This window comes from Miniopterus schreibersii, assembly GCF_964146895.1.
Source record: "Miniopterus schreibersii genome assembly, chromosome: X".
In the NCBI taxonomy this organism is placed as follows: Eukaryota; Metazoa; Chordata; class Mammalia; order Chiroptera; family Miniopteridae; genus Miniopterus; species Miniopterus schreibersii.
In genome coordinates this window covers 37,559,933-37,579,051 of record NC_138104.1, presented here as the reverse complement: position 1 = coordinate 37,579,051, position 19,119 = coordinate 37,559,933, and positions in this window count along the sequence as shown.

The window sequence follows — 19,119 nt, the reverse complement described above, 5'->3', positions numbered from 1 at the left end:
AATAGATATTTATGAATTGATTTACAAAGAACACAAAGTAGCTGTTTTAAGGAAGTTCAGTGAACTCCAAGGGACAACAAATCAGGGAAATAATACATGGAAAGAAAATGTACAGCAAGATATAAAAATAACAAAACAACAGAAAAGAACCAAATAGAAATACTGGAGCAAAAGAATACAATAAATGAAATAGAAAATTTCAAGAGGAGACTCAATCAAGCAGACCTATCTGTGGGAACAAAGAGAGATCATAAGAAATTATCCTGCCTTTCTGGGCATGGCTCAGGGATTGGGCGTTGACCTAGGATCCAGGAGATTGCTGTTCGATTCCCGGGCAGGGCACATGCCCAGGTTGTGGGTTTGATCCCCAGTTGGAGGCGTGAAGGAGGTAGCTGATCAATGATGACTCTCTCATCATTGATGTTTCTATCTCTCTTTCCCTCTCCCTTCCTCTCTCTGAAATCAATAAAGATATAATAAAAAAGAAAGAAAGAAAGAAAGAAAGAAAGAAAGAAAGAAAGAAAGAAAGAAAGAAAGAAAGAAAGAAAGAAAGAAAGAAAGAAAGAGAAAGAAAGAAAGAAAGGAATTATCTTATCTGAAGTGAAAAAAAAAGAGTAAAGAATACCTACAGGTTTAATGGGACACCATCAAGTGAATACATATTATGGGAGTTCCAGAAAGAGAGAAAAGAGATAAGGGCAGAAAACTTATTTACAAAAACAATAGCTAAAAAATTCCCAAATCTTGAGAGAAATATAGACATCCAGGTTCATGAAACCCAAAAGCCCCCAAACAAGATCAACCTAAAAAAAGATTACAGTGAGATATATTATAATCAAATTATCAAAGTCAAAGACAAAAACAAAGATAATTTTTAAAGCAGGAAGAGAAAAGTGACACCTCCCATAAAAAGGAGCATCCACAAGACTATCAGAATATTTCTCAGCAGAAACTCTGCTGTCAAAGATAGAGTGTGATGATATACTCCAAGCATTGAAAAAAAAGAATTCCAACCAAACTTACTATACCCAGAAAAGTAGTTATTAAGAAATGAAGGAGAGATAAAAGACTTTCCCAGACAAACAAAAGTTGAGTTTATCACCACTTGATCTGCCTTGTAAGAAATGCTAAAAGGAGTTATTCAGGTTGAAATGAAAACATGTCAACTGATAAATGAAAACATATGAAAGTACATAGTAAAATTTAGAAGCTTCCAAAACTAATGGTAGTGCATAAATTAATTTAAACAAGTATAAAAGTGAAAACACAAAAGTGTTAAAAAAAAAAACAAGAGCTATCATGTTAATGGATACATAATATAAAATGATAAATTATGACATCAAAAACAAAATGTAGGGTAAAGAGAGTATAGGGAAATAGTTGTTATAAGTGATCAAAGTTAAGGTGTTATTAGCTTAAAATGGACTGTGATTATTATGTTTTCATGATAACCACAAATGAAAAAAAATACAAGAGAAAGAAATCAAAGCATAAGAAACAAATCATTAAATCACAAAGACAGCAAGAGAGTCAGAAAAGAACTAAGTGACTATGAAACAGAAAACAATTAAAATGGCAATAATAAATCCTTACCTATCCATGACTACTTTAAATGTAGATGAAGTAAAGTCTCTAATCAAAAGTCATCAAGAGGCTGAGTAGATTTAAAAAAAATAACCAGCTCTATGCCACCTACAAGATACTAATTTCAGCTTTAAGGGCACACACAGGTCGAAAATGAAAGAATGCAAAAAGATATTCCATTCAAATAGTAGCCAAAAGAGAGCAGGGTTGGGTTTATAAATATTAGACAAATAGACTTTAAGTCAAAATCTGTGACAATAGATGATGAATATGTTCTGGAGATCTAATGTACACCATATTAACTACAGTTAATAATATTGTATCATATACTTGACGTTTACTAAGAAGTCAAATCTTAAGTGTTCTAGCACAAAAGAAAATGGTAATTACGGAAGATGATGGATACGTCAATTAGCTTGATTATGGTAATAATTTCATAATGTACATATCTATGAAGTCATTACAGTTTACACTTTAAGTATATACATTTTTATTTTCCAATTATACCTCAATAAATCTGGAAAAATTGGTTAGAAAGTAAGAAAAATTAGTTTTGTTAGCATTCTCTATAAAAAAATTATAATGGGTCAATATTTTTCTGAGATAAAAGCAGCAATTGAAGCAGTTTTTTTATAATTGCAAGTTCTGTCTTTCATTCTGTGCATGCTTTTCCAATCTCACTTAAGTTCTCAAAGCTTTTGCTATGCTTCTTTGCATCTGTCCCAGACGTGCACAACTCAGGGGTGACCTCAAAACTATAGATACAATTATGGGATTCCTTTCTCAAGTTATTTTTCCTCTAGCATTTCCCTCATATTATCTGGCCATTAGGGGTCCTCTTTCCCTGTTTTTTGGACCAAAACCTAGTTTTAAAAAAATACACACACACACATATTGCACCATAGCTTCAATGCCAGGCTCCATAACTGGGCATTGCCTCATGACAGAATCATGAGAGAAATTGAACCCAAAAAGCAAACAAGAAAAAGAATACAAGTAATTCATTATTGTGTGCATTGTTTTTTCATATTTTGACACCTATTCACGATCTTCTTGTTTTTTAATATTTTTGTGTGTTTTTCAAAGTCTTTGGCATTTGCTTTTTGTAATTTGTCCAAGGTTTTAAGTCATAAACAAGAAGAAAGTTAGGCTATATTGGGCTTATGCTGTTGTAAGGGCAGAATTGGATATACATATATAAACTTTCATTACCTCCCATCATCCCAGTCACTCTATGTAAAGCCCAGAAAAGCCTTGCATTCACTTGATTTATTTTTTGTTTGTTTGTTTGGCTGTCACTTACTGAATTCCCAGAAAACAATATATATTAAAGTTCGGTAGAGCCTGTCATTTATTCAGTAAACATATAATTCTTACTATTTTCCAAGCAGGTAAAACAGAACTTTAAAAAAAAAAAATCCTTGCCTTTAAAGTTTAAATTTGAGCTGCTTTTATTTCAAGAGGATATACTCTGTGGCAATATACACTGTCTTTTTTTTTTTTTTTTTTTTTCAATTTTAAAGAATTTATTTTTCTACTTGTAGAGTAACAATATTGTAAAATCCACAGTTATTGCAACACCTGCATTGGTTAAAAGAGCTCCTAAGAATTTTTTAAGCATATTTTTTAAAATCTGAGCCAAAATAATGTACATTTTATCTCTGAATATTGTGTCATTAAAGTCCACAAAATGTCCTCTGTATAAATCAATGTGATGCTACCTAATATACATGATCTTAATTCTAAAAGAAGTACACAGAGAATAAGGTGGTTCAAGATAAGCTAGATGTTTATAATTTTCTTTCACTAATCTTTCAGTGAAATTAAGGCACTTCAACAATTATACCTACTTTAATAGAAGGCACATTCCCCCAATGATTTTTCCTAAAAAATAAAATAAAGCCCCAGCAGGCCCAGTGGTTGAGCATCAAGCTATGATCCAGGAGATTGCAGTTCAGTTCCTTGTCAGGGCACATGCCTGGGTTGCGGGGCTCAATCTCCAGTAGGGGTATGCAGGAGGTAACTGATCAATCACTCTAGTCATTGATGTTTCTATCTCTCTCTCTTCCTCTCCCTTCCTCTCTCGGAAATCAATAAAGATATATTTTTAAATTTAATTTAATTTAAAAATTAAAAGAAGACATAACACTACTTCAATATACGCTGGATCAGAAGGGAATCCAGATGAATAGAAGCAGTTATCCTTATGTAGTTACCTTAAGTGGAAACTGTGTCAAACTTTCTGGTTCCATAGATCCATGGACTACAAACTTTGTTGAACCTTCATTCCATGCATTTCTGATTAAGTGCTACCAATATATATATATAGATTTATTCCTAAATATTACACATGCATATTTATACTATATACATTATGAGGTGTACACACAAGTAAAATCATGATTATATAAATGGGAAGCACAAGCAGTTCTAATATTTTCTCATGCTGCAATACATCTTTTTGTGTGTCCTGTGGTGTTCACACATATGAATTTTGAAATAATTATTGTAAATATGTAAAATGTTCTGTGAAAAGAGAAAATTATATCAACAAAATTGGGATAAATATTTAAATTTTAATGATCATTAACCAGATAGAGATATTTCTAGTTCATCCTAACTTACTCATGTGACTATAATTCTAGGGTAAATTCTTAGCCAGTTTGTCATACAAAATATCTATTCCTTTAAAACCCAGAAAATCAGTTCTTGCCATTTCTATCTTTCTGTTTTACCAAATAACTTCCCTGATTGTTCCCTTAAAGAGGAAGTCTCTAAACTGATTTTGTTTCTTTAAAAAGCACAGAAAATTTCTTGAGCTCAAAGGCTTCAAAACCTTTTACAGAAGCCAAAATATCAGAAATATATAAAAAAAAATCTTTTCACTCCTCTTGAACGTTCTGGACAGTTAGTTGTTTTTGACACTTTTATTTCAAGATTTTGATGGAAATAGAGTATTTTTAGAAGACTTTAGAAGATCATTTATAAGAGTGCATTTATTACCTGAGTATTGCTGAAATAAGCAGAGAGCAAATTTGGATCAAGGCCTTTAAATCTAAGGTGAATTAATTAAATCTCCACTGATATGAAGAAGAAATAATGCTTGTAGGAAAAAATATTTGCTTAACAAGAATTCAAACATGTTTGCCATTTGTTCACTGATTAAATTACCCACTGACCACAAAAAATCCTGAATAGCCAAAGCTATCTTGAGAAAGAAAACAAAAACAAAAACAAAAACACAAAGCTGGAAGCGTTACGCTCCCTGATTTCAAACTATATTACACAACTAAGCTAATTAAAACAGTATGGGACCGGCATAAAAACAGACACATAAGTCAATGGAACAGAATAGAACCCAGAAATAAACCTATGCATACATTGTCAATTAATTTATGATAAAGGAGCCAAGAATGTACAATGAGAAAATGACAGTGTCCTCAATAAATGGTGTTGAGATAACTGGGCAGCCACATACAAAATAATGAAACTTGATCACTATCTTACACCATACACAAAAATTATCTCAAAATGAATTCAAGACTTGAATGTAAGGCCTGAAACTCTTAAAGTCCTAACAGAAAACCTGGGTGGTTTTCTTGACATAGGTCTTGGCAATGATTTTTTAAAATCTGACAACAAAAGCAAAATAAACAAGTGAGATTATATCAAACTAAAAAGCTTCTGCACAGCAAAGGAAACCATTAACAAAGTAAAAAAGCAATCTACTGAGTGAGAGATAAGGTTTACAAATCATACATCTGATAAGGACTTAATATCCAAAAAATATATATATTTTTAAATCTCAAACAACTCAATAGCAAAAAAGAACCTGATTAAAAAATGGGCAGATGTGAATAGACATTTTCCAAAAGGGAAATATGGATGGCCAACAGGTACATGAAAAGTTGCTCAACATCATTATTCATCACTGAAATGCAAATCAAAACCACAATAAGATAGCACCTCACACCTATTAGAATGGCTTTTATAAAAAAAGACAAGAAATAACTCTGGCTTTTGTGGCTCAGTTGGTTGAGACTCGTACCCTTCACTGAAATGTTGGCAGTTCAATTCCCAGTTAGGGCACATACCCAGGTTGTGGGTTCAATTCCCAGTCATGTGCGGTAGGCAATCGATTGATGTTTTTCATATTGATGTTTCTCTCTCACATTGATGTTTCTCTCTCTCTCCCTCTCCCTTCTTCTCTCTCTAAAAAAATCAAAATAAACATATATTTTTTAAAAAGACAAGAAATTAATGTTGGTGAGAATGTGGAGAAAACAGAACACTTGTGAATGTAAATCGGTGTAGCCACTATGGAAAACAATATGGAGATTTCTCAAAGAATTAAAAACAAAACTGCCATCACACCCAGCAATTCCATTTGTGGGTATTTATCCAAAGGAAACAAAAACATTAAACGCAAAAGATATATGCACCCCCATGCTCATTGCAGCATTGTTTATAATAGCCAAGATATAGAAACAACCTAAGTGTCCATTGATGGTTGAATAAATGAAGGAAATAGTGGTACATACATAACAATATTATTCTGCCATAAAAGGCAATGGAATCTTGACATTTGCAACAACATGGATGGGCCCTGAGGCATTATATTAAGTGAAATAAGTTAGTCAGAGAAAGACAAATACCCAATGATCTCTTTTATCTTTGGAGTCTAAAATAAAAACAAAAACATGCTCATAGATAAAGAGAACAGATAGGTGGTTTTCAGAGGCCAAAAAAAGGTGAGAGGCAGTAGGAGAAGGGGAGAAAAGAGTGAAAAAGGTCAAAATGGAAAAAAGTAAAAGAAAAAACATACACAACTAATAGCCATTTGTGTATTTAATAAGCATTGCTATTTGAGGCAGCCAGAATTCTTCTTCCCTCAATCCCTGTCCAACACTCTCTCCCCAAAATACATCTTATCATCCATTCAATGATTTTAGCTCCCAGAAACATCTAAACATCCTAGAATATATCAGATGGAACTGAAATTTAGGGCAAAAAATCAAGGGCAACTGGCAATAATATATTAAGTCCTAAGAACTGCCATCCTCCCATGTAAAAATAATGTAGTTAAGAATGAATAAACTCTAATAGCAGTGTGCCTGCTAGAGATTGTAGCTTTGGATTCTTGTATGCCCATTTGTTTAATTTAATATGCTCTGGAAAATAAAGAACTGTAGGATAGAGAAGATCTCATTTTACTACATCACAGACTGGGTGTGTTAGTCCAGGTGCTCTGTAAATCTGACATCAAAATATCATATATGTGCAATAAATTTAATAAGGGAAATACCTGTGAAAGAAAAAGGAGAAGGACCTGAGGGAGTCTGGGAATAACATTGTATTGTGGTGCAGTTATTCAAAGCATGACCTGGAGTGAAAGGACAAGGGAAGGAAGGAAGCTTAAGTAAAAGTGTCTTAGACTGCAATGAGTTCTAAGGATAGATTACCAAGATGAACGGGGTGTCCTGGAGCCAAATTTTCCTGTCAGAGGAGTTCACCATTACCCAGGAACACGACAGCCTTAATGTCCCAGATGAGTTCAATCTTCACTGGGAGTGTCCCTTTGGAAAGCATGGATTTCAGCACAGCAACCGGAACCCTTCCTTAGTCAATTACAATTCTTGCATGAGGAGCATTCTGATGGCTGCCACACATGAAAGGATCTGGCAGAGGTACTTATGCTCCTGTAGATTTCAGGAGATATGAACACAGAGACGAGAAATGCCACATGTGTATTTTATCAATAAAAAATAAGTAAATAAATATTCCATTGAATTTTTCCAGTTAAAACAATGAAAACCTTGGTAATTTTTGATCATTTCCATATTATGATTTCTACAAGGTTATTCTTTTGCTGGAGAATAACTTCCCTTTGCAAGGTAGTTTCATTCATTTATGAGGAGTAAGAGAAACTTTTAAGAGTGAAAACAAACTTGTCAAGAAAATTAGATATCCCAGGAGCCTTCTGGCTTACTCAAGTTGAAATCCTTATATATTACATATATTCTATTCTATTCTATTCTATTCTATTCTATTCTATTCTATTCTATTCTATTCTATTCTATTCTATCCTATCCTATCCTATCCTATCCTATCCTATCCTATCCTATCCTATTCTATTCTATTCTATTCTATTCTATTCTATTCTATTCTATTCTATTCTATTCTATTCTATTCTATTCTATTATTTTCTATTCTATTCTACTATATTTTATATTATATTATATTAAATATAATCATATGCTTATTATATGTGCATATATACTCATATACAGAGAGGAATATATATCCATGCGTTCTATCTAAAACTTCTATTTCTTGGGCTTTTTTCTTATAATTTCTTTTGCTCCTAAAAGGAAATGTATTATATTTGGAAGTGAAGGAGGACATTAAAGATAGCAGCAGACTGAGTGAAAATTAAACTGACACTCTCCCAGGAGCAAACTGGAATTCCAAATAAAATATAAAACAACCAAATTGAATAATCAACTGCAACTGAAGACTAGCTGGAGAGCACCCTCATAACCAGGGAGGACAAGTGGAGACTGCATAGAGACTGGTACGAAGTACAGAGGAGTGAGAGGGCTGGCTGGGCTCCCACAGGCAGCATCTGAAGGTACAAAGGGATATCTCAGCTGTGGGAGATTCCTACTGAGGACTCTGGGGCCTAAACCTTAAGCTGTGCTTCCCAGCCCAGAGCACCAGAATTGAGAAAGGTGCCCAAATAACATCTGGCTTTGAAAAGCAACTGGGTTTCTGTCTGCCAGGGAGCGACTGCTGGAAATGGAGGCACCCTCTTAAAGGGCCAATGAACAAAGTTTTGTGTGCCGCTACTCACCTTGGGCTCCAGCAGAGGGAGGACAGAGTGGACTGGAGTTGTGTGAGAAGAATCTAGGGTTGTGGGCTCTGGAGAAAGAGCTCAGAGGTCACCCACCTGTATTCCTCTGCCTAGTCATTCCCTCAAACTGCAGAGAATGTCTTCCACAGGCAGACATTTAGTTTCCAGGCAGCTTTTGACTGGAGGGGGAGCAAGCAATTGCCCCACCCTGCTGGTAAACCACTGGCTCTACCCCCTGGAGTTTCTACGACCTGAGGCTCATTAAGAGAATCAGATTAATCAGCCTGCAGGCTCAGGCAGACCTCAGAGTGTTTTGAGTCTTTGCCTGATCTGCTTCTGGACCCAGGCCTTGGAAAATGAGACTTTGGCGTGCATCTTGGTCTTGTCAAAATGCACCCAGCCTCAGCAGAGGGGACCTCAATCCATGGGTTGTTGATACTTTCAAACAAGGTACTCAAGGCCAGTCACAAACAGCATCTGACATTGACCTGCACCAGAGATCTTCCAAAAAGACTGAGAGTCTTAGCAGGTCTACTTGATATATAGAAACAAACCCAAATAGGCAGCCAAAATGAAAGAACCAGAGAAGTCTCCAAAAAAGAGATAAATGAAATGGAGATAAGCAATCTCTCAGATATAGAGTTCAGAATACTGATTGTAAGGATGCTCAACAGCATGAAAAAGATATGGAAACTATGAAGGAAATGAAGAATGACATAGCAGAAATAAAGAATATATTGGAAGGAATAAACAGCAGATTAGAAGAAGCTGAGAATCTGATCAGCGAATTGAAACACGGTAGAAAAAAATCACTCATTTAGAGATCTATAAAGAAAAAACAAATACCAGGAGGACAGTCTAAGGGAGGTGTGGGACAACATAAAACATAACAATATTCACATCATAGGAGAATCAGGATAGGTCGAAAGTAAGCAAGGGTTAGAGAATCTGTTTGAAGAAATAATGGCAGAAAACCACCTTAACCTGGTCAAGAAAAAAGTCACTCAAGTTCAGGCGGCACAAAGAATCACAAGCAAGAAGAATCCAAAGAGGCCCACGCCCAGGCACATCATAATTAAAATGCCGAAAATTGAAGACAAAGAGAGAATCTTAAAGGCAGCTAGAGCAAAGCAATCTGTTACCTACAAAGGAGCTTTCATAAGGTTGTCAGCTGACTTCTCATCAGAAATTCTACAGGCCAGAAGGGAATGGCATGAAGTGTTAGATGCAATGCAAAACAAGGATCTGAAACCAAGACTACTCTTTCCAGCAAGGCTATCATTCAAAATAAATGGTGAAATAAAGAGCTTCCCAGACCAAAAAATACTAAAGGAGTTTATCACCACCAAACCAGCATTGCATGAAATGTTAAAGGGATTGCTGAAATTAGAAGTAGTAATGGAAACACTGAAAGAAATGTTAAAGGAACTGCTTTAATAAGAAGAAATAGAGAAAGAAACATAGGCATAAAGAATTAAAATGGCAATAAATTAGGACCTATCAATAATAACCTTAAAGACTTTAAAGGAGAGATCAAGAGCAATACAGTCATAGCTGTGGACTTTGACACCCCACTGACTTCACTGGATAGAGCTTCCAGACAAAAAGTCAGCACAGAAACAATGACTCTAAATGGCACACTAGATCAGATGAATGCAACTGATACTTACAGAATATTTCACCCCAAAGCTGCAGAATATACATTTTTCTCAAGTACACATTGGTCATGCTCAAGGATAGACCACATGTTAGGACACAAAACCAAAACCAGTCTCTATAAGTTCAAGAAGAGTGAAATCATATCAAGCATCTCAGATCACAATGGCATGAAATTAGAAATCAACTACAGTAAAAATACTCAAAGACATTCAAACACATGGAGGCTAAATAGCATGTTATTAAACAATGAATTGGTTACCAATAAGATCAAGAAAGAAATCAAAAACTCCCTGGAAACCAATGAAAATGAACATACAACAACCCAAAATTTATGGGACACCCCAAAAGCTGTCCTAAGAGAGAAGTTCACAGCACTATTGGCCTACCTCAAAAAACAAGAAAAATTTTTAGTAAACTAACCCTACAACTTAAAGAATTAGAAAACTCCCCTCTGAAGCTGTCTGGTCCAGGGCTTTTGTTTCCTGGGAGTTTTTTAATTGGTGCTTCAATTTCAACAGTTGTTATTAGCCCATTCAGGCTTTCTGATTTTTCTTGATTCAGTTTTACATGATCTAAGTCATATGTGAAATCTAATAAACAAAATAGCCTGAGGAACAAAATAGATCCAGAGACATAGAAGCATGGGACAGACTGATGACTCTCAGTGGGAAGGCCTAGGTGGATCAGTGGGTGAAGAGAGATTAATCAAACAAACCATATGGATGTATGTATAACCCATGGATGCTGAGGGTGGTATGGTGAGGGCCCAAGAGGTGGGGTGAATACAGGGTGGTGTGGATCAATGGGAAAAAAAGGGGGATACCTGTAATTCTTTTAACAGTAAAGATAAATGATAAATTAAAAAATAAAAATTAATAAAAGAAGTGAAGTACTGAACACCTTATCTTCTACATCCATCACTTAAATAACTAATGCTGAAAAGCAAAAACATTTAACAAGAGAGATTATTTATTTCCCCACTGCATTTTTATTTTTTGACACTTTTGAATTTTATATACTGTTAATGATTAAAAGAGATTATGGGGATGCAATTTGAAAAATACTTTTGACTAACATAAAGCTAGCATTATGAGTACCATTAGGTGATTTGGAATATTGTATTGGAGTATAAAATTTCACAATCATGCATTCTTTTCTCTAGGATTGCCAGAGAGTATCCTCAGCATTTTGAATTATTTGTAATAAAAAAGATTAATTCTACAGACAGCTTCCTGGGAACAAAATTTAGTTTCCTGTATGTGTCACTGAAACAATAATTCATTAGGTGATCAAATATACAACAAAAAAGTTGGTTGAGAAAAAATGATTTAAGGAAAGGAGGCTAAAAAGCAATAGTTTTATGATAACACATTCAAAAAGAAAGCATTTGTTGAAGATTATTTATTTTACATAAAATGATAGCTCCCCTCAGACTTAATTCCTTTCACAAAGTGTTGATGGTATAACATGTAATATAGTTAGCACCTTGCTCTTCTGAAGGTCTCTTACACCTTCAAGTGTTTGAGAGAGTGTCTGATTGTAAGTCTAAGGATACTCTCCTGAGATACACCTCTGCCTTATGATTTGCTACATCTGGTATTATATATATGCAATATTATATATATATATAAATTGTTGCAGATTTAACTTAAGCACAAGGAGCACAGACTTGATAAATGTATATATTATTACATTTCTCTTCACCTCATAACTTTATCTCATATTAGTCCACTATGATATTGATAAACATTACTGTGTTCTCTAATTTTCTCTATTTCTCCAAACTATATCTATCATATATTTCCTATAGGGAAATAAGAGTGAAAACGTTCATTGTGAGGTTAAGGTTTTATTTCTTGGATATCTACCAAAAGCCCTTCTTCCTAGACTCTACTTTCATGAATTTGACATTGGCCAGAGCTTTGTTTTCAACATTAAATATTGTAGATCTTATTTTGTTTTTAGAACACAAAGAGTAAATACATCTTTCTGGGTAATATTCCATTATCTAAGTACATAGAGATGGATGCGACAAATTAAAATGATGATTTATTCATTTAAAATAAAATATATATAATAGGGACCAGAATAGGTAAATTGCATGAAGAGCACATACTATTCCTGTGGACATATCCACATGAAAAGTCAATATGTCATGAGAATGTTGTCTAATTGGAGCATAGACTCTGAACAAGACAAATTAGATTGAGGTATGACTCAGAAGTGACATGTCTGAGTGGGCAGAGTTTGTTCTGACCTTTCACTCACTTTGATGGATTCAACACTTTGACACATCCTTAAAGTAGATCCAACTTCCCGTTGCATTAACAAGACATAAATATTTTTAAGAACATTTTGTGACTAGAGAATTAAAAACAGATTATGTCTCCCTAGCTAGTTTGGTTCAGTGGTGAAAGCATCAGCCCATGGACTGAAGGGTCCCGGGTTCCATTTGGGCCAAGGGCATGTAGCTCAGTTGCAAGCTCGTTCCTCAGCCTGGTTGGAGCGAGTGTGCAGGATTCAACCAATTGATGTATCTCTCTCACATCAATGTCTCTCTCTCTCTCTCTCACACACACACACACACACACACACACACATCAATGTCTCTCTCTCTCTCTCTCCCTCCTTTCCATTCTTCTCTGAAAAACAATGTAAAAAATATCCTCAGGTGAGGGTTAAAAAATTTATGTCATAAACAAAATAGCAATGATTTACAGAATCCCCTTAAAAAATCTTTTTGTTTTCCCCAAAGTTAAGGAGCCTCATTTTTCCTCTTTCTTTTTTTCCCTCCTATAGCTGCTAAAACACCAGTTTATATTTCAGAGTAATTTAGTTCCTAGCTTCAGCTAGCATACTCAGCAAAACAAAAGCCTAGTAATTTGTCCTATAGATAGATCTTCAAGTATTTCTCAAATATGTCTCTTAGTGTCTCTAAGTCCATCCAGTCACATAGAACTCAAATATGTAATATTAAGCTAAAATTGTCTGACTTATGTATGTCCACAACTCTCCTTGCCAATAAGACAAAAAAAGTATTCAGAATCTATTACTGGCCTCAAGTCCTTCTTTGGAACATGTTTCTATCGACACTGCCCACATTAGTCTCTGAATTTTATTTATTTCTTTGCTTTGCTTCCATCCACATAATTAATTGAAATTCATCTTCTTTAGGTATGTTAATACAGATAGAAAAATACAGGCTGATATTTTTCAGGTGTTAGGAAGTGCTTTATAGGCTTTATACTCACAGATGCATTTCATTCTTACAACAACCCCATGAACACTATTATTACTTCATATATATGTATAATGTAAGACACAGAGAAGATAATTAACTTGGTCAAGGTCACACTGCTAATGAATAATCTTATTGAAAGTTATAATCTAGACAGTCTAATTTTAGCCCAGACCCCTACACAGCAGTTAGATCTTCTCTTCTAATCCTGTAGATCAATCTTACAGAAAATAAACTAATTATTCAGATCAACAGGGTTTCTTGTGCCCTTTATTTGGCATATTTGAACAAAATATGTTATCACTTTTTGTACAGTATTATATATCTGAAATGTGTACATGTCATGGGATGTTTATCTTGCAATTTATACTGATATAATTCCCTCAGAATTATAACAACCATTATTAGGTACTGAGAGTTTATCCATTCCCACTTTATAGCAGTTAGTGTGATATACACTAAACAGAATCAAATGTGATTGTAAGTTGTGATTGAAGAATGACACTCTCCCTTAGTCTTCTACCTTTATCTTCCCCAAGTATAAATATCTGCTTCCATACTTTGTCCTAATGATATCCTTGTATTCTAGGCTGAAGGGTTATAGTTTAAGATTAGTAATATTTCATAGAGAGAATATAACTAACATTTTCCTCATATTTAAATTTACTTCCAGTTCTGGTGGTATTATCTGAGGATGCATTTTAACATATGTTTTTATGGAAGACACCTTTTAAAATAGTAACAGCCTTCACACATATTTACAGACATAGGACATTAAAGTGCATGAATATGTTAAGGTCAACCTTGGTCATGCAAGCCTAGGCTCTGAGAAAACAGAGTGCATGACTCATCTTTATTATCAGCAGTGATGAAATATGGAAAGAGTTCTTTCAGAATGTGTTTGTTAATTATGTTATTTAAGTATAACTATTTTAGAAACATGGGATATAACTGTATACCTTAAGATACCTTTAAAAATAACATTTCTTCTTGCAACCACTGACAATTTAATTTTTCTATTTCAAATAATGGTTTTAATGAAGGGAATAAAGTGATACACAAATAATAAGAGTTTATGTGCTCTGTTGTACTATTATACAAGGTAAAAATGAGAAAACAAAATGTATGAAACTCTATTTTTAAAATGACATCTTGATTTTATTTAATTATATGGATGCAATTTAAAGACTTAACCACCTATTCTGAATAAGAATATTTTCAATTAACTTTTTACAAAAGAAAATGCTTCACTCAAGAATAAATAAAGCATACATTAATGGCTAATTTATTTGATTATATGTACTTGCTTTTCCAATATGAATATATTTGTGCTAATTAGTATGGAAAATTACAAACATACAATTCCTATACAGAAAGTTCCCAATTTATATAAAGATTTTCAATATAAACAGACATTTGGAAGATAGCCATCAAATAATTAATTTATGATAAGCATTGAAGTATTAAGTAGAAAAAAGATAAGGTGCTATATGATCCCATTATAAAAGCCTATAATAATTACTTATCACTAGCCTGATAAGTTTATGTGTATGAAAGCTTTATTTTAGAAGCTGAGTTTGTTTTGCCGGTAATAGACCCTGGAAGAATGAAAGATGCTAAATACATTTTACAATTTGACAAATATGTAGGTTTCTATGGATTAAGATTTACCACCCAATTCTCCTCCCTCAGGTATAGCATATATGGTGAAGATGGCAGGGCATCAGCAGAGTATTAGAATCAGTATACATTAAGTATAAACATATCCAAACAATTCACTTTATTAATGACGGAAAAACCTGAGAGTAATTGTGGCTTTCCAAATGTTATATAGAATTGTAGGGCTATGATTATAAAATTAGAAACACTAAAGCAAAACACAATCCTCTAAAAACAAACAAAAATCCTCATGAGTTTGGGCTACAGGCTAAGGCCTTTCGCCTTAAGAAGAGATTTGTACAACACCTGGATTTAAGACTGTTAAACAGTATTGGCAACTGTGTTAGCCAAAATATAGACCAGAAATTATTTAGACAATTAATCAGAACCGAAAATAATATTTTGTCAAACTTTTCCTAAAGTTATAACTATAATTCAAATATTGGATAAAATACAAAGGCACTGTTATTTGTCAAGTAGATAAGATATTTAGAGGATTTTTTGAATGTTTCATTCCACATACATTTTTTATTATTATATAGATACAACAACCAAATATTCAAAGGTTGTTATGATTTTAAAACACTCTAGTCTCTATTAAAATAAAAAGAAATGCATGCTTTGTCAATAAGTGTTTATTGGATCTTATAGAAACTATATTAAATATATTAATCCACATAAAATTTCCAATAATTGACATCCATTAAACTATAAAAATAGGAATTTTATATTGCTCAACATAAGACATGAGCAAATTTTCATAGAATAGTTGCAATTTTTATCCAAATAACCATTTTCACTTTCTACCACTTGCCCCACTTGCTTATAAACACAACTGGGTATTTTTATAGGATAAAACTTAGAAAAGCTTTGCTTCATAGTAATTGTTAGAGTGTGTATATGCATGTGTGTATACATGCGTGACAGCTACTATGCTTTCCAAAGGGCTCCTAAGTGGAAAATATTCTGAGATGATATGACTTGCAACCAACCTCTGAATGTGTCTGCAATAGCACATAGTTATCTCACTCACCTGAAATGATACTTTGTTTTTCCACTGCAAAATATTTTTTTCATGTATATAAAAAAATGAAAATTTTAGAATATGAAAAAAATGTGGACTTGAAATGCAGACTGCAAAACAAATATACAATTATCTACATTTGAAATCTGGTGATGTTAGCCACTAAAACTTGTATTACTACAAATGTGAGTTTGGTGAAATTATTTTAATTATACTTTATTTTTTAAATAAAATGTAACTTATTTATTTGCCTACATTTAAAAAATAAACTTAACATAATATGCTTGCAAAAACATATATAATCTAGGTAGTAATGAAAGTAAAATAGCATAATTGAGACTCTTGTGTTGTACCTTATAGTAAAATGAGTAATCAGAACAAAAGGTTTCTAAGACCAGAAATTTCAGTTAAAACAAAACAAATATAATTAAATGTTTAGCTACGCTTTTAAGAAAGTAAATTCCATGATCCAAAAATAAAGGGAATCCTGAAATCAGAACAATGAAATAAATGCACCTTTCTTGCTGCCATGTGGGGATCTGAGTAGCTAAGAGCATTTTGTTTTAATCAATACAAGGTCATGAGACATGACCTTGTACATAGCTAGTATTTCGAAACCCTAAATGAAACGGGGAACTAGAAATAATAAATTTACCATCAAAGAAATTCTTCAATAAAACTTTCCTGTATTTGCCTGGACTCTGGATAAAGATGTGTGCAAATTGTAAATGGTAACTCTTCATATTTTCCTGTTGCTTCAACACCCCCACAAACAGGGAGTGAACACCCCTCCCAATTGACCAAGTGTACCATTGTGAAAACACTGACCCTTGCCAAGGGTCTCTCTCTCCTTCCCATCTCCCAACCTGCTTAGTTGAGCCCACTCCCTTGATAATCCTCTCTGTATGACAATCTTATGGCATGTACTGACTCTGTCTCTCTAAGACCTTTGAGTATAATAAACTTTGTTTTCTGTGTCTTTCCTGCGTCCTCTCTTGTGCTGCACCTAACTTATCATCTTATGGAAGAATATAAAATAGTATTGTTAATGGAGGGGAGAGGTCCTCATCTCCTCTCTTTGGTAGTAAGGGTGGATTTTTTGTGATATCCAGAGAAAAGAATTTTCTGAGGCTCCCACAGGAGAATGAGGTATTATAGAAAGCTGAATTTCCATGGAATTAAATCCCTGGGAGATGACATAGACAATGTTCAAACAAGCTGGCATCCTTATTATAGTCTAGAAGGGACAAACTTGACAAGAAGGTTAAAAGGTACAATTCAAAGGTGAGGAGACTTATAGCAATTAAAGGTCTAGTGAGATAAAAACCCATGTCATAGAGGGAAAGACTAACTTTATAATGTTTCAGATTAGGTTGGAGGAGGAGCTTCCCTGGAGGCAGGTGTGTCGCACCTGTCTGAAGCCTTTCTTCCCGCCACTCTTAAATCAAATTAAGCTAAGGGAAATATTCTAAGATTCCCCCCCATGAGACACTATGGACCCTTTCTGTCTGAACCATTTGGGCAGAAGAGGGAAAGCAGTTTCAAGTGAAGCCAATAGACCATCTATACTTCATTGAGTCAACCATAAGTCCAAGTTGTTGAGTCTCATTTCAGGAGGCAGTGATGCAGATGGCTTCTAATGTCAGGATTATATTGTGTAAACAAACAATAAGATAAATTAGGATATAGGCATACATTCTATGAAAATATAAAAACACAAAACACGAAGTTTAATGTACACAGCAAATCATAAATCAGTTGAGAAGACTTCCAGATGCAAGGCTTCTGCTGGAATGAAAGCAAACAGTAACAATCTGGTTGACTGTCTGCAGTTAGAACATCTCTGATTATGTAATCAGGTGCTGAGGTCTGTACGGCATACACAGACACAACCTTAAGAGCAAAACTTTGAAAACAGTTAACTGTACTTGAGTCTAATTTCCACAATTGGACATTGTGGTTTTCCATTGAAACACAACTTTTCTCCCTAAGATTCCCTCATTTTCAGAGACTGCATTAAGACCCTCTTTAATTTGGTCTGATTATTTGCATAAACACAACAAAAATAGTAATGGATCAAATAAATCACACTGGCTTTTTCAAATTTGCTTTGCTGAAATTTTTGAAAGGAATCTTTAGATTGAGCTTTAGTGAGCAGTCAGCCCCTCAGGGCAAAGAAGCCAAGCCACAGTTGCCATCAGGCTTTGCCTGTAATACTTGTAGGTTTGGGTAAATTCCTCAAATCCTTGAGGTCCCCAAAGATGTCTTGAGATTCCTTTTTTGCCATCTTTCAGGAAAGTAATCTTTGTTCCTTTCCTGGAAAGACTGCCATGAACCACGTGACCAACGAAGGTACCAGGGCATTTCTGCAATGGGCTTTTGATTGGCTTTGAAGTCAATTTTAATTCTTTAAGACTTTCTGGTGACATCCAGAGTCCAGGCATGTCTCTCTTGGACATTACATTCCAATCAAAATCTTAGTTAATAACACTGAAAGTGAACACTGGTCCTATTGAATTTATGCAAAGAAACATATTGCCATGACTCACTCTTTAAGAATTGCCAAATCCTAGAGGGATCAAGCAGGGAGAAAAAACTAAAAGTAAGTAATTAACATTCCCTATATTGGTGAACACATTCTATAACTTCTAGAAACATAAGTTTTTTTACTGTCAAAGAATCTTTGTGCTCAGTTAATTTTCACCACTTTTGTTAATGTTTTTTTAAAGTTGTTTCTTCTAACTTGAGCTTTTTCTGAGGACTGCTTTTTGGCAGTATTCCTTTGCTGGAACGCTAGTTAGTGAGTATTTCATGCTCTCTCATCTTCTCATCTAAACTGATAGACCTCAGGTGAGTAGAAAGTTAGAAGCCATGTTTCGAATGTTGTCATATGTCTATTTTTGAACAAAGTATTAGCTACAGGCCGTTGCCTACCATAATAATTTCCACAACATGGGCATGTGATAACTAATTGTGCAATGGGTAAATGATGGAAAACTTTTTATAGAGATGTACTGAAGTCATTTCTAATTGTCAACTACTGACAGAAATAATTCTATAAATAATTAATGTGTAATAACTCAAAACTAGAAAACATTCATA